General features: G+C 43.1%; 1 protein-coding gene across 10 annotated transcripts in view; it reads right to left on the bottom strand.

Annotated features, from left to right (window-relative positions):
• Positions 1-21,443, bottom strand: part of FGD3 (FYVE, RhoGEF and PH domain containing 3) — a 112,673-nt gene that overhangs the window by 66,126 nt on the left and 25,104 nt on the right. Inside the window, exon 1 of one of the 10 annotated variants that reach the window (XM_035337609.1) lies at positions 17,380-17,578. The exons of 4 other annotated variants lie outside the window; for them this stretch is intronic. The gene's annotated coding sequence lies outside the window, so the exon portion shown is untranslated. Of the gene's footprint in view, positions 1-1,509; positions 1,555-8,451; positions 8,497-16,761; positions 16,781-17,218; positions 17,354-17,379; positions 17,579-21,443 lie in introns of those variants that run through there. 5 more of the 10 variants (XM_035337607.1, XM_035337608.1, XM_035337611.1 and 2 more) reach the window with 5 other exon arrangements.

The following is a 21,443-nucleotide window of genomic DNA, read 5'->3' as shown; positions in this document are numbered from 1 at the left end:
GTATTTCTTCGGTTACTAGAATCTTTTTACATTTTTTACTAATAACAAAAGCAACATGCAGGACTCTTTCACACTGCTCTGCTGATGTCCTCGTGAATCTTTTTAATGGCACACACTACGAAGAGCAAACTCTCATTTAGCCAATAAGGCAAGTGAAAATTATCCTTTGCTTAAGATTTAATGACAGCGTAATGCATCTCCAACAGTGTCCCAGTTAACTGGCTTTTTTTTTTTTTTTTTTTTAATCCTGAGTTTTATTGGTTTTAGTAAACCAATACTTATCTTCTGCTCCTTCAGAAGTCTATTTAGGTACTAAATAAAAGTAGGTAAAACGGAGCTCAGGTTTTTGCTAGAGAACTATGCTTTACCAGACAGGGCTAGCTCTTCTCCATTACCATAAGGTGTGGCCACTTTTACTAAAGAATTTAAGAAATGTCAACCTCAGAACTGAAAAGCGTAAAGAGTATTCTTAAACTGATACGTTATTTTGGTAGCAGAGCTGCTCACTGCAAAATACAGAACAATTTCACAGTAATGTATGTCCGGTAGTTCATGATAGTCATTAAAGGAGAACATATTTCAGCTCTTACTGCTGCTTGGTAACTCTATTTGAAATTTACTGCCTTTACAGAAAACGACAGGGTCATGGAGTCTTTGAGGTACCTCAGACAAAGTCGTCATACTTGGCTGCTACACATCAGAAAGCTGAAACACGTGGGTAGCCTTCCTCCCTTTGAGGTTCAATACTAAATAAGGGTATTGCCCTCACAGGTACTACTGGAGCAAATATATCTGAACCAGACTTTACCCAACCCTCAGTTCCTTAAGAAGCAGCTCAGCCACCACTGTGGAAGCCTCAGAGAGGTCCAGCCACCGGGGTCCTGGATGTCACCTTTTGGAGACTCTGGGCAGCCCTCAATGGTGACCAAAGGTCCAGGCTCCACTGCCTCGACTTCTCAGCCAACGGGATCAGCAAACCTCCAATCACGTCTGCAAATGCTGCAGCTCCCTTCCCTGTCTGCTGGAAGACAGCTCTTGCATAGAAGACCGGTTGGCTGTGTGAACATTTTGTTCATTAGTATCTCAGTAAGTAAGGAATGTTTCATTGTGACTGCTTTAGGCCTCCATGGGGGCTTTAACCAGAATAAATATACTGATAACACGGATCCATCAGCAGAGCGTGGGCCAAGCTCTCAGGAGCAGAGGTGTCTTTTTTTCTGGGCTCGCCACAGACAGGCCTGCCCCCCACTGCAGAACTGCTTGCTCATTTTGTACAACAGAGCCTGATTTTTCTCAGTTCCTACCCAATGACACATGACTTAAGATACACAACGTTAGGCACACCTATCTCGCACCAGGTACACTGAGAAACCCTCAATGTACACATGGAAGCAAAGTGGTTGAGATAAGGCACCACTTCCCGCAACAAGGCTCATCTCAAACCCCCACTGAACTGACACAGTGGCACTCCTGGAGCAAATACAACAGATTAGAGAAAATAGTCCTTACCACCACTACGCAGCCTCGGGCTCTGTGCTCTGCTTCCACCAGAGACCAGCCCAGCAGATACAGATCTGACAGACTATTCCGAAGGCACATTGCACCGGGAACTCCTGATGTCAAAGTCAACACTGCTCCCTTTCCAAGGAGGTATACAAGCGTATCTTGCACTTTCCAAATGGAGCAACTGAGCGTAAAGTGTTCCTTTGCTTGCACTTGCATCTTCTTGGCCTAAATAAGTGGTTTTTTATACCGTGACCTACTGTCTCTAAGGATTCAAGCACAAGCAGGATGAAGAACCCAGAGAGGTTAAAGGTGTTCCACCAAAAAAAGGCAGGGATAAATAAATTGGAAGAGAGTGAAAGCCACTGAACTGGCTCCAGTATTTTGGATCCCAGAGCAGACAGGATAGTATAAAGCACCCTTTATATTTATCTCACCCTGGCAAGCACCAAAGAAAGTTAACACCAACTCAAAGGCCTGTAACATGGACTACAGAAAAAAGCTACAGTAAAAAGATCTGTTGTTGGTTTTCCCAACAAAGCTCTAGTTAATTTACTGTATCTGTAGCAACCATTTCATTTCTCCTGGTATTTATAACCAAGTTTTCATCAAATCCATAGCTACAAGCCATAAGGACATTCTGTAAATCACAAACACTAAAATTGCCGTGACTTACAGCTAAGTCTTTGATCTAAAAAAAAGCACATCATAAATGATCTCAAATTGAAATAGTGCTGTGCTAGGAAGGATTTTAAAGAAATATATATACATGTTGCAATTTCAGAATCAGATCATTACCACAAATGCGTATTCAAATTAATACCACAGAAACAATTTACATTTTCTCTTGCTTACTGGTAGTCTTCAACTGAAATAAACTAAGAAAGAGTCTGGTCTATCATTACATGAAATGTAACTGGCAACTGGCATTTTCAAATATAAGCGTATGGATGATAAGGATAATTATAAACTATGTTAGTTGCTCAGGATATATCTAAACAGTTGTGTTTAAAATTATATTGTATAAAGTGGCATTTATTGTATGGCAGTCATTGTTTCAATAATTAGTGGTTTTCATGAAATTTCTGCCTCATTATTCCATATTGTCCTTTTACTGATGGAGAATGCTCAATGTGTACAATGTATGCTTGCTGGCAAAGCTGCATTATTAAGGAGAGAGGATTCCTGGAAACAATGGAATGACTTCGGAATATAATTGATTCCAGAAACTCAGAAGCTGTTAAGAAAAATACAGAGTTTTCATAATAGAAAATTTGAAAAAAAAAAAAAAAAAAAAAAAAAAAAAGATTATTGCAAGTTTAGTTCAGGTAATGAATGACTTGCAATGAGTTTATAATTCTGACCTCTTATATTCCTTGACAGTCAAAGCATGATTTATTTAGATCATCACAATTGTATCAATTCCTTAGAAGGGGTTATGGATAAATGTGTTTTGTTGCTGTTGTGTTGTTTCTTAAACAGCTATATTATCATCTATAGGCTCCGGTTAACCTAAACTGCTGCAAATATCACATCACAAGGAAAAACACCTTTGAATGAGCCACCTTTTAGAACCATAATTTCACACCTAAGGTGAACAAACGAGCTAGCATCAAGCAATAAACACTAACATATACCTGTACCCCTTCAAATTCCACGGCACACCCTCTGCTTCCTTCGAAGCACACTGCTCAGCATCAGCGAGACCTCAAAATCCCTTCACAAAACAGCAGTAATAATAAAAAAGAGGAAAAAGCACACAGGCAAACTGCAATGATGCCCGATGATGGTCTTGTGTTTGCCCCAGCCCAGCCTGCTCCCCAAGCCCCAGAAGCGGAGCAGGCCGGCTTGCAGCATGGCTGCTCACCCAGCACTGCCCAGTGCCACCAGAGGTCTGTGTGGAAAAAAAAAAAAATGAAAAAAAAAAATAAAAAATGAAAAAAACTGTTTCTTGTCACCAAACAAAGTTAGCACTCAGAAAACACCTTAAGCAACGTGACTGTGCTAGTAAATAAACTGGGGCCAACTAGAGAAGCTCAGAGCTCAGGCTTCACCCCCCCGTCTCCAAATCCGGCCTCCATAAACACACCCAACTGCACTGGGGACGTCCTGCCTCCTGTGCTAGGCAGTGACAGTTCTCTCTGCAGAAAGCCAAGTAGGAAGGGGACAGCCACCAAGAAGATTTGGGTTAAATGGACACGGTCAGCTCTCCTGTCAGAGCTGCCGGCAGTCCCGCAGCCACGGCAGACCTCACGGTGGAGAGCCGCCAAATCCACACTCGTTCAGCTGAAGCTGTGCTCCAGAATGGAAAAGTTCTGGGAAGGTACTGCTATGGGCTGGGACAGAGGGAAAGCCATCACCAAAATAATCGGTTTGAGGTGGTTCTTAATTTAAGAGCTCATTTGCACTAATGATCATGAAGAGCTTGAACCACCTGTCTTGTATTTTGTTCATTGAAGGACACATGGTCACTGACAAAACAACTGGAATAAAACTAGAGACAAACGGAAAAAATCCTAGTTAATGTCTCTGATTTTCCAGTCACAGATGAGAGGGGATTTATGCCTGTCCTCTAAACCACAGTGCTTCAGAAAGAAAACAAACAGGACATCCTGGGCTCTGTCATATTCTTCAGGTCAGCGTGATATGTGGAATGCTCCTTACCAAGTCACTGAGGGCGATTTCCCAACTGACTGTTTAGAAATGGCTGTAGCCATACTTCCTCCCCACCACAAACAGCCATCTGTGGCTCTCCCGATGCACAAAAAGGCAAGGTGACTTTGCTTTTCTCCTAACTTACAGGCCCTTCTTTCCTACGACGCAGGCCTGACAGACACACAAGGGCTTTCCTTCCTCCCTTTTCCTCTAACACCAGAGTTTTGCTTCTTTTCCAGGACAGAGCCTGAAGGCCCACCCTGACTCCACGGCACCTGCCTGACGCTCCCCAGCCCACACCACGAGCCAGCCCTGAGGAGCAGCTGCAGCCCCACACTGCTCCTCACCCTCCCAGACAGCTGCTTCTGAAATCATCTCCTAGTGCTGGCTTCAACCATCACAGCCTTCACCTTCAGTACAGAGTTCTCCGTGACAATGCACATATCCCAGGACAAATTCACTCTCTGGAGTTAATCCTTTTGTGCACCTCCGTTTCCAGGTATAAAATGGGAAAAGTAATACAGCTTCACCAAAGGTAAGTGTTATGAAAATAAACACAACAGGCTTATCTTAAGAGAACGGCAAGGAACACAAGATCTACAATAGAGAGAAACTAAATTCATCTACCACCTCCTGGAACAAGGATACAGATTGGAAAAGGAAAAGAAAAGTACGACTGACTTAGGTGTAACACACACACACTGTGTTAACAAACAGTTATTCTCTACCATGACAAGTTGTAATTAGTAGATTCCAATAAATGTTTTGGTAAACTTAGAATGCTTTAAATGTCATCTCAAACCACTAAACAATATCAGAATTTAGCATGTATAGTATACACATGTACTTATCAAAGTGACCCAACCACAGAGGTTCCCCAAATACTTCAGTTCAGTGCTTTCATTTGGTAATGGAATTACAGTAGTCAGAATCTTAGAATCATTAAGGTTAGAAAGACCTCCAAGATCATCTTGTTAGGTTACTGTTAAATCTAGAAATTCATTCTAACTGTGAAAACTCCATAAAAGTGTTTTTTTTTTTGTATCAACTTTTCGATTCCGTTTATCACATATTCTAAAGTGCATTATAAGCTTGGGCTTCTCATTATTTATAGAATTGCATACTTTTTATTTCATAACATTTCAGAATCACAAATGTAAAAGCTAGAGCCATAACACTAAGTTAGCTTCTGTGAACACAGAACTTAAATTGGAATTGTATTAAGGGCATAAAATCCCAATTTATTCAGTGATATGTTGGAGACACAAATTATAATGTTAAATTAAAATTACTGGGTTTTGGCATTTGGAAAAAAAATATAACTTTTTAAACATTAAAAAAAATCACCTGAAAGGCTGATTGCAGGACTCATAACATCTGCATATGAAGTAACAAGGCTGCTAAATCAAGTAGCTTTGGTGTTCAAAGAGGTTGCAAAGAAGTCGATTAAGTTACCACCATCTGGCCTTTAAGGACGGGGAACAGGGGGGGCAGGAGCTCTGCTCTCCCCAGGGAGGCATCCTGCCTCGCGAGACCATCATCACCATTATTAGTTACACCACACCACAGGTGTTCCATGACATTTCACAGACAGATAAAAGGCTAGAAGCCCTGCCCTTGGGAATGAAAACCTACTAGGACAGAGAAAAGCCATACAAGAAGGACTGGCGTAAGCCTTTTTCAGCATGTCCCAACACACTGCACACACATTGCAACCCATCCCCGTGGCCCATTTGCAGCAGTAAGCACAGAGGCATGGTGAGGACACTTGTTCCTACCTTGGCTGACTCATTGTGCAATACTTAAAGAGCTTGTGCTGTGCTGGGAAGTGAGGAATGGATCCACACACAAAGACTTGACCCCGTGGTCCTCCCTGTGATTAGAGGTCAGCAATGGCAACAGGGAGAATTTGGAGCAAAGGGGCTGAGAAATTTATTCTAGGTTGGACTGAAGCTCCATTTCTGACCCCCTGTGACTAATTTTTCTCCCTTTTTTGAGGAAGGAAGGAGACCACAGGGTTGGGAGCTCTTTGGAATAAGCAGACAATGCTTTGGAAACATTCAGCCCGGTGTTAAGCAGTAATGACTACATGCTTTTAACAGGATATCAGACTCAGAGGACTGTGAAGGAAGGTTAGCCTTTGACTAGCAGAATGGCAAAGTAGGTAAGAACCTATTGAATCTTAACTGATGACCTTTATTTTCTTTGCACGATGGCTGTAAAAAATGAGTATTCCAATCTGCACTTCACACCATTTTACAGAGATGCAGACAGTCACCCCAACGTGGTACCACCTACTGAGCAATAAATAATGTTTTCCATTCCATTTTCATTAGGTACAAACCCATATTCTATCTAAATTTGCATCATACGATGGGTATCAGCAATAAGAGCTCCAGAAGTCAGCAAGCGACAGGAAGAAACACAGGCAAAGATTTACCACCAAGAAAAACAACCAGCTTCCTCCCCCCTCAGATGCTGACTCCAAGCAGGACAGAGCACCAGCAAAACTTGGATTCATTTGAAAACTCACTCAGAGCGTGGGTGCCCCCTTCACTGCAGCTTAACAAATTACTGTCTCCTCGGAAAACATGCCATCCCTGCCTGGGTGATCACAGAGAACAGGCAACCTCAAACTGACACATTTTATCTCAAAACTGGGGCAGGCTACCAGCTCACCCGTTAACCACTGTGGAACTAAACGGAGAGGTGGTAGCATGCAGAAGCAGCATTAATTCGATTTTCTCAGTTGACTCAGAGGTTAAAATTGAAAAAAAAAATAATAATAATTCCTAGAGATTTTTGAAGTGTTCTGTTTTCTAATAAACGTTTCTTCTATGAACTGAGCAGAGGCAAATCTCACTAAGTGAAAGTAAAACTCTCTTATAAGCAGCACTCATCCACGACCAAAAGATCTTGCATATATCACATAACCATTTGCATCAATTTCTTAGATGAACAAACTTTCAAGGTTATTCTTACATTGGGAAATATGTCTCAAACAAGAATGAGTTCATTATCTACCAATGAGCATAACATGCCCTTCATAACGTCACAAATCTATTTCATATGGGCATTCACCTCCTTTCTCACAAACTTTCTACAGCAGAACAAATTTGTGAGCTGGATCACTCCTGTCATTACTGTAGCTTAAATGTACATACATACGTACATACATGCACACATACTCATTCCCGCCAGTCTGACTCCCAGACTTCTTCTAACATGCAGTTCACTTCAACACAGCCCTCAGGACTAGATCCTCACTTTGCAAACATTCTTGTATAGCATAAAACCACGAACCTGGAAATCCATGAAACTGGAGAAGGACTGCCAAAGTTTGAATTAGCTTGCCTTTGTTTGTTTATTTTTACGGAGCACATAATTAATTTCTCTTTTGTCTTTTAACATAGAGATAGAAATAGGTTCGTATTCACTATTGATAATTATCTCAAAAAGCTAAGCTTGTGTTTCTGCATAAGGCTTTCAGTGGCACACAGACAAATCACAGCAGCTAGTATCAGTACCATTTCACAATGCCATATTTTGCAGAAGCTATTTATTCTTTGCTTTGTCCTTAACAATGCTTTAAACCAATTGCTGATTTGTCTGGATAATTAACAACCCAAATCCAATTCTTCACAGATGAATTGGAGCGAGTTTGAGTACCAGAGAATGCAGCTATTCATCAGCAGACAGTCCTCACTGGACGGACAATGGCTTAAATTTTACTACACATTGAAGATGATGCAATTACCAAGCTTGAAAGCAATGTAATCTATACCACCAAAGAAAGTATTCATAGTGGAATGATCAGAGGAGGATAAACAAGAGAGCAATATTTTATCATTGCAAGAAACAAATACTGACTTGCAAAACCCAATTGCCCACATTATGCATCACTGTGTTGAGGAACAGTAAGTAGTGAGGTAGAAAACAACATGAACGAAGCTCGATTGTCCAGGGATTCATGAAAACATCAAGTCTGGTACCTTTAGGTGGCTATTGTTAGCCCATTCACTCATTCAATCTAATTTTTACTACTAAGTAAACCTGTGGCAAAGTTACGTTTAATTCAACTTTCCAAAAGATGCATCTGAACTCTTCCTCCATGATGACTTCCCTAGTCAAAATTTGGCCCAGAAGCTCAGCAGATCTGGCAGTGTGGAACTAATTTGGGGCTAACATTCTGCAATTTGCAGACAGCTGCCCTGTAATAACTTCTGGCTGCAATAGCAGCTATTGCCTGCTGAGCACCACGCGCCCTGACACACAGCCAAAGACCACGCTTACCTTTCAGATCCTGAACATCATCCCAACCACTGCGTGCATTCCTGCCATTCCCTTTAAGTACTCCCAAATGGTGAGCAAGTCCAGAGTTTAACTGGTTTAACTGATAAGAGTCCAGCAAGCACAGACTGGAAAGTTAATCTCCAGCCAATCACACCCAGAGCACAATGCACAAACACCTTTCCAAGAAAATAACCTTCTGTGGCCAAAGGACATAGGCAATACAAGTTTTTGTAGACAGGAAAGAACTTATTATTTTGACTTGTTATTAAGATAAATTGGCCTGGATGGATAAAAACAGGAGAATCTTTAAGGCAGACAAGCCCTTCTTCAGGTTTTCTTTGCTAGCCCTGCCAGTGGAAAAAAATCTCTCTCTGCAGGTATTCAGATAATCCTTTTTTTGAAGGCAAACTTCCTCTACATTAAAGAGAAACAATAGTTACATCTGCTGCATTGCATATATTGAATAACTTTCCGCTGTTTCCCTGGATTTACATTATTTGGAACCACTTTACATGTAGCAATGGATCTGCCTATACCTGTCAAAGGAATCATTCTCCAAACAGCAGATTAACATAATCTTGTAATCTTTTTGCCTCACCACTGAAGCCATTAATGCCATGCTGATAAACCAGTGACACATTCAGCTTGTGTGCTTGCACCTCACTTTCCCTTTCCCACTTTCCTCAGCTGAGCAACCTACACACCATACAGGCAGGAGATCGTGGGATTGGTGGTTGGGGACACTTGCCATCACGTTCAGGATGCCTCCTCACTTGCATAACATGAATACCTTTTTGTCCATGGAACTGTGAATTTTGATGCATAAACACTGCACAAATTACACAAGAATGAACACATTACCTGCTTTAAATGTAGGTTCTCACCATGAGCAATATCCTGGAGACAACAGGATGTAGTAAAAAAAAGGTTAAAAAAACAAAGTTGCAGTGAATGAAATTGAGGTCAATGATAAAAGTACATTATACAATTTCCCTCTATTTATTCCATTTGACAACTCAGCCAACAGGTAAATAAATGCCAGCCACCACTGTTTTCAGCAGAAAAAAATCATCTGCAAAAAGCTCCCAACAGGCATAGCTTCATTTTTTTAAAATGCTTTTCCTCTGACATTTTTTCCCTTGAAGTCAATAGACATCTTTCTCCCCACCTGACCGCATTTTTACCCAAACCACACAGTGTATGACATTGCCTTCTGACACCACAGATTTCACCCCTTCTCTCTGGGCATGGTTCAAAGAGATAAGCCCATTTCACGTTAATTTAATAAACAGATTCCCATACTATTTGAGAGAACTCTTTAGTTCATTCCTAACTGTAGAGGGATAAAGGATGAGGATTTACCCTACTTTGAAATATTCTCTTAGTCTTCCCTCACCCTACCTCGAACATAAAAACGCACATTCATTCCAACTGCTGGGCTTTGGGCACACAATACGCACATGAGTGCAAGAATGCCTTAGGATGTATTGGTTAGGTAATCTCACTGCCAGCTGACTACTTCAGGACTCCAGACTGCCAGACTGTATTTCTACATTTTAAAACAGTAACAGAAGAAAGGTAATGAAACATTTCCATCAGAAAACTCTGCTAAGAACAGGCACAAGAGACTGCTGCCCAGAAAATGCACGGGGTAGAAATGACTTATTTTCCCATAAAAGAGCATTCTTTCAAATCAAGGTTAGAGAAATGCTCTTAAAATTCTTTATTTCAAGAACACTCTAGATACAGCTACACTTGAATTTTGTGAACGTTTTGTCTTTCTCAACTGCAAAGGTGACACCATTTAATCTAACCAGCGATGCCCCTGCCTTGATCTATCCATTCTGAAAATGATTGCCAAAAAGATGATTATAAAAGTAGGAAGATGTGAAAGTTACAGTTAATACAGCAAAGTACATGGCATTAATTTTTACTTTAAAGTTAAAAAACACATATAACTCCACTTTCCTGGTTATGTGAGAAATTGGGAGAAAACATTCCCACATTAATGGGAACATCCGCCTGTCTTTTCTTGACATTCTAAAGTTACCTTGTTAAGCATGAGTGCAGAGGGACCTGGGGACTACTCAGGGCTTATACCTATACACTAGCTGTTTTTGATTTCCCATGAACACTGGTGATAATAGTGTAGTTTGAGCAATTTTAAACAAAGTGAAAAAAATACACATTCCAAATATAGATAATCATCTCCTGAAGCAGAGAAGAAACTAATTAGAAACATGAAGCCCAGTGATGAGAAAAAAATTAATTACTGAGGATTACTTTCACCAAATGACAATCTATGAATTCTAGCACAATAACCAGAGGCATGAAATAAAGCTGCTTCCAAAATGAATCTTACCCTTCCAGAAACACGGGCAGTTTCGGTGGCACTGCTAGAGGGGGAAGTGTTTCTGTGTCCCTTACCCATTTGCGTCCTGCTTTTCCGAAGTATGCAGAGACACCAACCATAAAGGAAGCCCTAATAACACCACCCTGCCGCTAAGCATCACCCACGGAGATGTTCCTGAGCGTCAAACCCTGCCTCTCTCAGGCTGGGTCAGCGGCCAAGTGGCTTAAAGGAGAGCATCCAGGAGGTGCGCCCTCACACCTCTCCCGCCATGGCACACCGCCACGGCCCAGCCCCTCTCACCATGCTACTGAGACCTCTGCGTCCTGCTCCATGGTTTTACAGCCGTACTGGCACGTCCATCGTGCTCAGGTGGAAGTCTGCCCTGAGAACTGTTAACACAGGCACAGTCACCCTGCGTTTCTGTGGTGGCTCTGGCCCAGGGCTGAGGGTGGACGCGGCAGGCTGCACCCGAGTCCTGCACACCTCGCCCTGCGGCCCAAGTGAAAGCTTTCAAGGCCAAGTGTGGAAACGGAGAGACACGGGAGTATTGGTTGACAGTCGGCTGAATATGAGCCAGCAGTGTGCTCAGGCGGCCAAGAAGGCCAACAGCATCCTGGCTTGCATAAGAAACAGCGTGGCCAGCAGGGCTAAGGAAGTGATTGTCCCCCTGTACTCGGCTCTGGTGAGGCCGCACCTCGAGTACTGTGTTCAGTTCCCTCGCTACAAGAAGGACGTGGAGGTGCTTGAGCGAGTCCAGAGAAGGGCTACGAAGCTGGTGAGGGGCCTGGAGAACAAGTCTTATGAGGAGCAGCTGAGGGAGCTGGGACTGTTCAGCCTGGAGAAGAGGAGGCTCAGGGGTGTCCTTATTGCACTCTACAGATACCTGAAAGGAGGCTGTAGTGAGGTGAGGGTTGGTCTGTTCTCCCATGTGCCTGGTGACAGGATGAGGGGGAATGGGCTAAAGTTGCGCCAGGGGAGTTTTAGGTTGGATGTTAGGAAGAACTTCTTTACTGAACGGGTTGTTAGTCACTGGAATGGGCTGCCCAGGGAAGTGGTTGAGTCCCCATCCCTGGTGGTCTTTAAAAGACGTTTAGATGTAGAGCTTAGGGATATGGTTTAGTGGAGGACTTGTTAGTGTTAGGTCAGAGGTTGGACTCAGTGATCTTGGAGGTCTCTTCCAACCTAGACTATTCTGTGATTCTGTGATTCTGTGAACCATCCCTGGGCTTTGCTGGGACTGCGCACAGGATGACAATTACAACACGGACCATGCAAACAGCCCACCCACAGTTTTCAAAGCGGTGACTACAAATATGGTTGAGAAATGGTTTAGGGGCCAGAGCCATACAGAAAGTGAGCTGTGGACTTTTGCAAGCATTGCCCCAAAAAGACAACAAAATACACATACTTAATCTTCAAAACATCAGCTATTCTTAGGAACCCAGCTCCGGGGAGGGCTGCAGGCTGTGATGAAAGACACAAAATACTGATTCCTGGAAGTCCACTGAGAGCCCCCTTCCACACCTCACCTGCTGCAAAGCACAGCTAACACAAATGCAGCAGAAAGCATAGTTAGAAACTCAAACTGCAGCGTTAACACCAGGCAGAAGGTATTCTCCAGTATTCTCTTACCAAACTAAAACCCACCAGCTGTCAGTAATGTTCAGTCTTTCTCCAGTGGCAGTCCTCCATGACCTAAATGTTCACTGATTAGTACTTCTGTGCGTTTAACTCTTTAAGGGCCCAATCCCACCAAGAACTGAACCCCCTGCTCGGCATTTCTCCATCCAGACTGCTTAAAATAACCAAAAGAGCACTAGGTTGTTCCTTTTTTAGGGAAACAACACCTTGCAGGATCAGGCTGTGAACTCTCTTAAGCCTTCTGTGTCTTGCACCTCTTTACATGTTGGTGGCCATTGCCATTCGCCCTGCTTCTCATGACATTTCCAAAAAAGTACATTTTCACAAACAACACCCAACATTCAACAGCAGAAAGAAATGGAAAGTCCTGTGTTAGAGGGCAGAATTTAACACAGGGGCAAGACGCTGACAGTGGCATTAAAGATACAATTTTCTACTACACGTAACCTCATCTAACTGTTCTGCCAAAATGAGGAGTCCTGTCCTGCCCCCTCCACCACAAGCACTGCATTATTCTTGGGTATAAGGTTTTTTTGGGGGTCAATAACATGACCCAACTGCGGATTAACATAGCTCATCCGTGGCATGGGGAGGTGATGTGAAAGCAGGCTGCACCATGGGCAGAAGCCAGCGAGACCGGAGTCAGCACGAAGTGGAACTGGGCCCTGAGCCTTTTCCTACCTCACCACAACACAGCACGGCTGCTCGGGCAGGTCCCGTGCCATGCAGAGCCCTGGCAGTGCCACAGCTCGCAGCACCACCCCTGGCCAGCATGCAGAAGCTCTGCATGTCAATTACGGTTGCCTAATGGCATGGAAAAATATTGAGAAATTACTTTTTTGTTGTTGTTCAATAAAATACTTTCAGTGAGAACCAGAAGCATTGAAAAACATTTTAAAATTATTTTTGTTCCTTCTATTTGCTTTTTAAGTTACATCTACAAACAAAATAACCAGTTTCATCTTTCTGCCTTTTCAGACCATGGCATTTTGGCCATTTGCTTGTAGAATTTAACCCCTGTTAAAACCGACTAGTTTTTGATAAACCAAAGAGGTTAAGATGCACAGTTCCTTCAGTGGACGATTTATTCCAAAGCTATCACTTTGTGGGCAGCTTTTATTTGTTTTAATGCCACATCTGTGTTTTTAGTAGGAACAAAACTTAAGCCGATCCCATGTTTAAGTGAAGATGCTCCATCTGGGTTTCCCATTGGAACATACAGATGTAGAAACTTTAAAAAAAAAATAAAAAACAATAGTTCTATAAAAACAGGATTGAATTTTAACAATGAATTCACCCACTATGTTGAGTTTGATTTTTTGAGTTTGCTACTTTTGGTGTAGGGAGTGAGATCCACCCTATAACTTGGAAATGATTTTTGGACCTTGGACAAGTTTTTGTGGCAGTCCATGCACCAGCAGTGCCCACGCGTTAGGGGAAGACCAAGGAGAAGGATGACATTGCAAGCTAGCACACAGGGCAAACATAGGTTGTTCCTAGAAAGATACCGAAAAAAACATGATCCTATTCTGTACCTGAGAAGCCTGAAAGCAAGCCTTTGCTTACACCACTTAAAAACGGGCAAAAATAATAGAAAACAATCATACAAATACGTTGGTTTGAGGTGAGTGTTAGTGGGCTCTTAAAATGGTAACTTGACATGGAGTAAAAAAGCATTATTTCAATCTCCAGGACCCTGAAATACCAGGAATGAGGCAATGACACATAGGCTGTCAATCTGCCCTACCCCACTGGACCGTCAGATACCCACAGGGATTTCTGTTGGTTTGGATTTCCTTACAGAACCACGCTTGGCTCAGACCCTGGGCATGCAAGAGAGTAATTTATTCCCAAAAGCTAGACAATGATCCTCCTGGTTCACCCAGGAAAGAATTCAATTGACACAATTGCCACTTTTAACTCCAGTATTTCCAGGTACACAAAGCAGAGAAGATGCAAAGGGAGTGATGGGAGCAGCTGAGATCTGTTAGATCTGTTTCTGGTCAGGTCTTTTTTTTTTTAATTCTATTCCCAAATTCACAACTTTCAAGTTTTTGCCTCTAGCATTTAAGGTACGTTTCCTAACTTTAAGGCTCTTGAAAGCAAGTTATGTAACCACAGAAGTCTGTATAACCTAACTCCATCAGACTCTTGCTCTTACTTGTTCTCATCACTGATTTATCTCATTGTTTTGAGCCTCTGGCTCAAATGAAATCTTTTCTCAGATACTTGGGATGAATTTCCAAAGGACTGCATTTGCTGCACAGTTGCTATATGCAAAATGATAACATCAGGTAATATTAAGAAGGGGAAATAAGCAGCGTCACGTAGACATGCAGTTCTTCAAAGGGCACCATTCTCCCTCCCCAGCTCCAGATAATTCCTGTTAAACAATACTTGAAACTTCAGCCCCAGTGTTAGACAGGACTCAGTCTTCCAAATAATAATAATGAAAAGTCATCATATCATTATTCATCTGGCAGCAAATAAAACTTCAGATTGATGGGAGTGGAGGGGAAAACCTGCAGAACTTCATTTTCTCACGTCAGGAAGGTACAGTAATATGACAAGGACAAAAGTCTCTGTCATGTTGTATTTGCTTTTCATTGACGTAATACTGAAACATGCTCACAACTCTGCCACAAGAGCAACTAAACCCATATGTTCTAGGAAGATGTCAAAGACAGTATGCTTCTTGAGATTTACAAATGATAAGGCACAAGAGACAATTACAATGATTTTTGAAGTACAGTGTTTTGTTTTTTTTTTCCCCTCAAGAAGTATGAAGGTATCTTAAAAGTATTTAATTACCCTTCTCTGCTGACAAGGAAACGTCACCTTCATCATCTCCACAGAACATCTACTACTACATGTTATTCCACCAATTTCCCTACAAATTACACAGGTTTCTGTTACAAATACGAAGCAAACACCATCACTCCCATCCTACAAACCTTGCTGAGAGGAGGCAGACAGCAGCACTAGGGAAAGACCTCCTGATAAGATGTCTGATCCCCGAGGTATGGGAGCTGGGTCACCCCAAACACTAACCACAGCGTAAGCAGCTGTCTCAGTCCACACACATGCCAACGGCTGTGTGACTAGAGATCAGAATCCAGTCCGCTCCACATTCCCACCGCTACTCCCAAAAGAGCCTCTGAACCACGGTGCCACAGTCCCTGCCTTTCCTGTACACCCTCTCTAAGCTGGTCTTTCATTCCTTTCTGCAGGGTGCCGGGACTTTGGAAGAGCTTGACGCCTCCTGTACAGTCCAGCCCTTGACAAGCTGGAAAAATCTGCACAAGGTGAGGACAGAGAGAAGAACTGAACGCAGATTTCACTTTACCCTGGAGAATGTATCTTTAGTAAGTCCCAGCAAATGGGAAGAACAGCCAGCACCACATCTTGCAAAAAGCTCTTCTCATCCGGTAGGTGCATTCAGCACCTTCAGCAAAGAAGGGTGAAAGAGCCATTCATCTCTTCAACATGACCCGGCTTTTTCTTCCCATCCTGTAGCTCATGTCAGACTCCATCCGTGTCTGAACAGAGATGCCCTTAGACATATGCTCACAGACAACTTTCAGAAGTCCCCAGGCTCCGCACGGCACGTGGTGATGCCGCTACAACACAGGAAGCCCCAGGACCATGAGTTTGTTTTCAGGGCTGCAACACTGGCACCACGGGAGACGCAGACACCTAGCTCCTGCTGCAGGTGCTCATGTCCTTGTTTAGCTTCCCCCTTAGTTGCACAGTGAATTGTAGCTATTGGGCGGCGTTTAACCAAAAAGCCCTACAAACACAGAACACCCTAAAAGCTGGGTAACACTGGAAGTACTGAACCTACAGGAGCTGTGAGACCCCGTTCCCTCAAACACCTCAGGAAATGCATTAATACTTAGAAAACAACCAAACAGAGAAAGGGTGGAGGGAGAATCTGATCCTGGTCCCCATGTTGTCATGGTGACTTCACAGCCATTATGTACTTCAGACATATTTAGAAGAAAGCCACATTTTTACCCCTCCCCAACCAAATAATGCAAGGAAAAACAAAAATCCTGCCAGCTTGTCACAAGCCAATGAAATGCCAACACGATTCTTTGATCAGGCAGTATCCCTCAAATATTTGAATAAATACTATTACTGCATTATGATTCATGTACTCAGATAACACAAAAACAGATATAAGCAGAAAATTAAGAAGAATAATCTGCCAAATCAATTTTATCAAGCAAGATTAGGGTATGTTTGAAATGTTTCTGACCATGCTTATATCAGACAAGTTTCTGCTTTCAGAGTATTTAAAAATCATTACTTACAACATCATTTCATTCTTCTCGATTTGCAGAGACTGTGTGCAAGCAATTGGTTTTCTTTTACAAAGTACTACCAGTTCCACATGCTACTCTTATCACACACAGCAATCAAATAGCCTTAGCCTGCTCCAATATAATCAAATCCTCTCAACATCTCCACGCAAATGCTGCATAAATACAGATTTTAGAAAGCATGCAAAGAGATCATAAAATCAATCCAGCTCATTACGGCAGGGAACACAGCAAATGCTTTACTACCAGCTTCTACATTGCTCACACCGACCACGCATCGCTACATGCCGCTAAATATGCCCACTTGTACACCAAAAAAAGGCAAATGCATTATATATTCAAAGAGCAGGCATTTGTAAAGACACCATTTTCTAAACAGTACCTGAAAAGACACTAGAGAACCCATGAGAAAGCCCTGTTTGCAACAGATCACAGCATGCAAGCTTACCAGCAGCTCACCAGCAAAGCCTGGCCAGCCATCTGCCCGTTTTCCCCCCTACCTTTGAAGCTGTTTCAGGAAATTGCCACATTCACTTCACAGAATGATAATTCTGATAACCACCACCCTCCAAGTTAATCAATTAATGAAGCAAGACTGTTTTTCCTTACTAAGCCACGTACGGACACTAGGTCACTTGAAGGTTGCCCGTTCTTTCCTGCCGTAGGGCCTCCCAAATAACAACTGCCCATCCAAATTCAGCTTTTTTTTTTTTTTTTTTTTTTTTTATTCATTCAGAGCTGAAGGAATACACTCAGCCCTTGACAATGCCAGCTTGCATGATGAAAGAGCAAAAGTAGTTTTGAGGCTGCAGAATGCCTTCCACGGGTTACCATGGAAATAAATGTGGGAAGGGGAGGGGGCTTCTCTGATGACAAACGCTGCTGCTAAACGCGAGCTAAAGCGAGGCTGAGCGGGTGCTCTGCAACAGGAGGAGCAAATTTTACTACTGCCACTATAACCATAGCTGTGCTTACTTTCAGCGTTACAAAATTTCATACGAACTAACAGGAGACCCGTTAAAAATCACAAAACTTGCGAGAAACAGCGGGGCATGCTGGATGGAGCACGTCCGGTGTCCGAGCCCTCCAAAGAGGAGCCAAAGAATTGGGAAAGAACTTGCTTTACATACTGGAATTTAAACAGATGGCAATTAATGTTCAATTGCAATCAAAAATTCATTGACAAGGACGAACCTGTTGCAGAGCAGACTGTAGCAATGCTGACTAATTTCAGGACAACTTGATAAGGAGCATCAGCTTATTGTTAAAACGCAAGGTAGCGCTTGTGTTGCTGACAATTACCAGGAATATTTTGAAGCACACCCCCCCAATGATGTTTGCAGAATCCAGAAGAAGCCCTAAGTAAATGCAGAGCAGGCAGTCAGTGCTGAGGCACACCGCGACACCGGCTGCTCCTCCAGCGAGCCCCTGACCGCCCTGCTTGGCCCCGGGGGTCTTGTGAGAGCGCCCACCCAAGGGCGGCCCAAACAAGCCACAGTAGGCTGAAGCCTGGCACTAAAATCCCAGCAAGAATAGCTAATATGACTCAATTAATATGGTTTTATGGCACTGATTAGTGTACTAAAAATACGTTAGAGACAGCATTTTGGGTTGATTATACTTGCTTGTATAGGGGGCCAAAGTTGGGCCCATCTTCACTACACAGAACTCACAAGGGCCCATGTACATACTATCTTCACTACACACAACTTGTAACGCTGCTGTTGTCATTAGGATGAGGTCAGGAAAGGTCCAGAAGGCAAAAAGACAAAGAACTGCCAGCCACATGCAACACAGCCGGTACACACAGCGACACCGGTCACCTGTGGGGGAAGAGGAGATGCCATGGTGGGCTCAGTGCCCCTCAGGCTGGTGCCTCCCACCCCTGTGGGGCCACAGGAGAGGTGCTGGGAGAAATACCCTAACCGGGTCCCCTTCTGGCTGCCCTCACTGCACCGACCTCTGTCGTAGGCTGAGGTGACAACAAACTACAGCTATGCAGCATGTGCAAAACCATCGTTTCTTCAAGGAATAAAAAAAGTATTAAAATGTGAAACTTTCACATTTCAGTTTGAAATGATTTCACAGCAGGAAGGCGAAGTAACCTTGTATTTATACACACACCATTCCTGAAAGACAGCCTGCTGGAACAGGAATGGGGAAAGCCCAGAGGAAAGGCAGTCCATCTTCCTGTGAAGCTGAGCAAACCGCCTAATCCGTGTACTTGTACGTATGTTCCTCCCCAGCCAATTGTGATTTTAGCATTTCTGTACTTTGCCATAAATCAAAAGCCCTAATACAAATAAAATGCAAGCCTTACTTATTCTATGACATCACGGTAGGAACATTTGCTGATGACATGGTCCCCAGCTGGCACAGAGCTGCCCTGAGCGCTCCTGTGCGACCACAGCTGCCCCGCCGCTGCCTCCGTAACTGCTAACAGCAAAGTTTTACTCAAAGCACAGTCCCAATCTCTGAGCAAACCTGAGGAAGAGCAGAACTAAATCTGCCAACAAAAACACACAGCAAAACATCATAAAGTAACAACTCTTACAAGAAATGATGGGGAAGAGCTAAGAAGGCTTCAACGCCCAAAGAGCCAGAAGCCCAAAAAGCACCAGAGCAGCTCGTGGATTGATGCCTTGCAGAGCAACTCGGTGCTACAGCACGCCATGCGGCTCACATTGCCTGGGCTGGCACGTTTCTGGCCTCACCCTGTAACGCTGAAGCCAGGTTTCCACTGTGCCCCTCTCCTGCCACTGGCAAGCAGGGGCCAGCACAGGATGGGGCCAGGCTGGGGCTGCTCATGCGCCCGCTGCCCAGCTGGCTGCTGCCAACCCAATGGCTTCACCTGCTTTTCTCCTCCTCCCAAGGGAGCTGGCTGCTTGGCTAGCAGATTTTTGAAAGGCTGAAAGGAAAAAAAAACAACAACATGTATTCCGGAACCCTTCACTCCTACATCAACCTGGTTTGAAATGAGCTTGCAGTCAGAGCGGTGAGGCACAGACATGTGCATGTCTGCACAAACCTCACTTCCTCAGGAAGCCCGATTAAAAGGCCGCGCTGTCGGCTACCAAGGAAGCTCAGTCGGCCCGGGGGAATTCAGATGGGAGTAGCTCAGATGTGTTTTATTCTTTTTGGTAAAAGCTAGGCTGGCATAGGGAGACAACGGGAACAACTGAGGCACGGCTGGAATAGCATGTGTTCTGATTATCAGAAGTCAAAGAATATATATTTTTATATATGTATATAAAAATCACCTCTTTCCAGGTATGTCTGGAAACGATAGCCAGGAGGTTTCTTCAAAGACTCCCTGAACACATAAAAAAGCATTTCTGCTCCAGCCCCCGTAACAGTGAAATAGTGACGGACTCCCCCAAGCCCACATTCCTGCCATTAAGCGGCTCACACCGCCCTGCTTCGGGAAAGTAACGCTCGCATCATACCACGTCTCCTAGTAACGGGGCACGGTATCAGATGTGCAAAGATGAGGGAAAAAAAAACAACAGACTTTAGTCTTTTATCGAGAAGGAATAAATGGAACAAAAATGACAAGTGGGTGGCTATTCATTACTTTGTAATCTGCTTGAAGCTTTGTATTAGAATTGCTCACTCTCAAATGAAGAATTAATCTCTCGGCTGTTAGCTTGTAGATTATTGATAACCTCTTGCTGGAAGAAGAAATTAGAGATATAACTAAAAAAAAAAAAGAGGCCATCGTTAAGGATAAACTAATGCTTCAAAACATGTACGCAGAACAAGGAGATCCCTGATATTTGAGTACCCCTTATTTAATACTCTGACAACTGCATTCACCTGTGAATGAAACAAAGGCAAGCACAGCCGGTTTGCCTAGCTCCAACCCTACCAGATACAGACACACAAGTTGCTATGCATTCAGAGCATCAGCAGTTGTGTGCAGAAAAATCACCAAAAAAACAACCAAACAGACTCACTCAAGCCACACAGTAACGCTGCTAAAAGATATTAATAACTTTTAAATAACCACATCAGTTACCATCTTGTCTGAGAGCTACACAAGTGCACCGTGTGAGCACATTGCGGCTTCCCGAGAAAGGTACCTAAGAGCCAAGTGGTACAGCAGCACCTGGAGATGGAGATTCACGGAGGTATCCACTGCATTCGGGGAGAGCTGGCAGTTTGCAACATGTGTTACAATTCTGTCCTGATCAATGGTGACAGACAATTCGGTGTGCTTCTCATGAGCCATACAGTTTTTCCACATAGAATACGTGCAATCCCATTCAAGCCACTAGAAAGCATGGTAAAGTGATTTATTTTATTTATTTATTTATTTTAAAGGTGACTTCAAAATCCTCCTTTAGTTTTCAGCATTTAAAAACCTGTCCTGCTAATGGCCAGCACTTCCTTTTTGTACACTAGCAGAAAAAAGTCCTCATATGACCTAGCAAGGCTTTTAGATGCTACACTAGAAACGACGGCTGGATTAAAATGTTAACCAAAATAATCTTTATGAAACAATGTTTTGCCTTTTTATTTTTTCCTGAATCTGCAATTACTAGAGGAGCGTTTGCAACTCCAAAGCATGAGTATTCCAACCTGAGGTTTCTTTGGTGGCATTAAGCCAGCAACAGGTTTTTACCATTGTTCAGTTGCAAGATAAATTTTTGGAAAAAAAAATAAAAATAAAA

Source organism: Oxyura jamaicensis, chromosome 12 (genome assembly GCF_011077185.1).
Source record: "Oxyura jamaicensis isolate SHBP4307 breed ruddy duck chromosome 12, BPBGC_Ojam_1.0, whole genome shotgun sequence".
Classification (NCBI taxonomy): domain Eukaryota; kingdom Metazoa; phylum Chordata; class Aves; order Anseriformes; family Anatidae; genus Oxyura; species Oxyura jamaicensis.
Note: the sequence above shows the minus strand (reverse complement) of the source record. Positions and strands in the feature narration are given on the sequence as shown.